Source organism: Populus euphratica, unplaced genomic scaffold (genome assembly GCF_000495115.2).
Source record: "Populus euphratica unplaced genomic scaffold, PopEup_1.0 scaffold120.1, whole genome shotgun sequence".
Classification (NCBI taxonomy): domain Eukaryota; kingdom Viridiplantae; phylum Streptophyta; class Magnoliopsida; order Malpighiales; family Salicaceae; genus Populus; species Populus euphratica.
This window is the reverse complement of record NW_011499918.1, coordinates 35,574-38,501: the sequence shown is the minus strand read 5'-3', so window position 1 is coordinate 38,501 and position 2,928 is coordinate 35,574. Positions and strand designations below refer to the sequence as shown.

Here is a 2,928-nt window from a genome sequence, read left to right as displayed (position 1 = left end):
TTTATTTGAAATACTTTATGAAATATTAATTATTATTATTTTAATTTCTTCATCTTTTTTTTTTAGATTTAATCTTTATTATGTTTATTATTATTTATTTTATCTGAGATAATTTATAAAATTGTATTTTTTTTCAATTTTATTCTCATTTAACTTTTTAATTTGTAAGACTTGTTCTTCATTATTTTAATAAACTTGAAAAAAATAAATTATTTTTCAGTTCATTTTCCATAACATAACCAAACACTGGAAAGTGTTTTCCAATTCATTTTCCATAATACTATCAAACATTAGAAAATAATTCACTTTCTAGAAATTCACTTTCCAAAAGAAAATGCTCTAATTGATTATGATTATCTCTTAAATCATTATGTAGGTTCATCTCAATACTGCGCATCCTAGTAGTTTCAGAGTCTGCTCTTATTACAATTAAATCTTTTGGATATGTAAATTGTTGATAATATCATTAACTCCTGTATATTTGGAAGATTATAATGTTGTGTGTATACGAATTTAAATGGGCTAGCTTATTGAAGTTAATAAAATAATAGGTTAATTTACCCAACTTGCGACTTGAACCTTAAACCAGATCAAACATATATAATTATGATTTATTTTAAAATGGATAAGAAAAATATATAACTATGATTTATTTTAAAATGGATAAGAAAAATGGTGAAGCGATCTTGGAAGAATTAAAAGAAAGGTCTTGTTGAAGTTAAAGGTGGGGAAAAAAATTAAAAAACTGATTAAACCAAGAAAAAAAATAATTAAAAAAACCAAACAGTGAAAAAAATCGATTAAACTAATTAAAATTTTAAAAAAACCGACTGGTTTGGTTTTGTTTTGGTTTTATAAGCCTGAAACCAAAAAAACCAAACCCAAACCAAAAAAACAAGCAAATCTGGAAAAATCGAGCCAAGCTGGTTTAAACTAGTTTTTGTCCTAAGAAACTAAACCGAACCAAAACCGATCGATTTGAATCAGTTTTGATCTTTTTTAAATTTTAATTTTGTTATTTTTTTTTATAAAAAACAAACTAAATCAAAATGAACACCCCTAATTGAAGTTAGATTCCACTATTTAGTTATTATTAGTTGATTTCATATGTCGTCGATAGGAGTATTTCAGCAAGGTTATTTAACTAGTTGAGCTTGACGAGTTAACATGCTTACTCGATAACTTGGCCTCGTTTTAAATGAAATTGGGTGAGAGTTTACTTTGTAAACCTCTGATTTAAAAATAAATAAGTTAATGTTAAATAAAATAATTTTTAATTAAGAAATGATAAATTACCTAACTTAAGTTGACTAAATTAGTCTACATGTTTTTGGAAAATGTAGGAACGAAATTCCAAGTTTGTTGTGGTTAAGATGATTGTTGACTAAATTAGGTTGATTGAGATGTTTTAAAGATGTTAGAATTACTTGGGTGTTGTGTTGAGCATTTTAATCAGAATTGCAAAGAATTTAATTATTTTTGTTATGTATTGAAATATTTGATTTTTTTTAACGAGGCTAAAACTAGAGAAAATTGGTACTGTGATTATATATTAAAATTGTTTTAGGTGTTTAAGTGGTATCGGGTAGGATAAGGCTTGGTGATGAATGATGTCGTTAGAATTTTTATAAGAAATCTCTTGTTGAGGCAATATGTGAGAATATTGAAAATGTGAGGGATTAAAAAGGGCTTTACAGTTAGTTTGGTATATGCTAAGGTAGATTTCTAAAGGGTTGCTAATTTTAATAACATGTTAGAAAATATTTAATTGATGATTTTCTAGATTAACTTAAATTAAATTGGTTTAACCCATGTCTAAATGATGACGTCTGTCATGACTCCTAAATGCATAAAATTATTGAGGAGAAATATACTTTTTAAATAATGCATTTTTTTATTATTTTAACAAAAACATGTTTTTTAAACATAAACACCATATTTAAGTAAAAATAACAATAGGTTTTTTCAAAATAAAATAGTATTTAAATATTTATACTGGGGAATTTTTTTAATAAATATATTTTTTTGGCATATTAGGTATATATTTTAAAAAAAACTCTTAACGATTTTTATCGATTCATGATAGAAATATATAAACAAATCCCATAAAATAATTATTATCAGCTATATAATTGTTAACAAAAACTCATAAAATTATTTAATAACAATGACAAAATTCAATAATAACTTAAATAAAATGGTAAGTTTTTTTTTTCCTAACGCATTTCAACCAAATATTAAAAAAAAAAACAATGTGTGTGTGTATAAAAACTAAAATGGAAGAGGGTAAAAATAGGACAAATTATTATAGATCATGAAATTGAATTGAAGCAGTGAATTTATTATAGTTATGATGCCTGGTAGATGTAAATATATTTTTTAACTAGAAATACATTAAAATAATTTTTTATTTTTACTTCAAAATAATAAAAAAAAAAAAACACGAAAACAATTCAAATAACAGATTAAATCATATTACCAAACAATACAAATTAAAGTAGCCTGCATGGGCCAATCCCCAGCCCTTTTAATTTTATGTAATAAAATTTGTTTAGTTTCAAATAAGTTATCCTTTTAACCTGATTTTCCTATTAAATAAATTACTGCAAATATGTTAATAAATATTGATTAATCAAGGCAGAAAAAGGAATTGATAAATAATGGATAGGAAAGTCAACAACATATAATAAACTACAACTTTTATGTTAACGGTAGCAAGAGAGACGTGAGGTGGTGAAGATAAAAAAGAGTAACAAGAACTCGGGAGCTTCTACATACTTTAAATAGGCATTTTGGATTATTTTCTTTTTCTTGAAGCAAGTATTCAAACAATATATTACAGATAACGTTACCAAGTTGCGCTCATACTAGTAAAAATAGCACTTGTAATTTCAATCACACCACGCAATTATATATATATATAGACAC

General features: G+C 24.5%; 2 long non-coding RNA genes across 6 annotated transcripts in view; one reads left to right on the top strand and one right to left on the bottom strand.

The window, feature by feature from the left end:
• The window catches only part of LOC105134773 (uncharacterized), a 20,084-nt gene that overhangs the window by 9,580 nt on the left and 7,576 nt on the right, over positions 1-2,928 (bottom strand). The window lies entirely within an intron of this gene.
• LOC105134774 (uncharacterized) overlaps positions 1-2,928 on the top strand; it is a 25,642-nt gene that overhangs the window by 21,332 nt on the left and 1,382 nt on the right. The gene's annotated exons all lie outside the window — the stretch shown is intronic.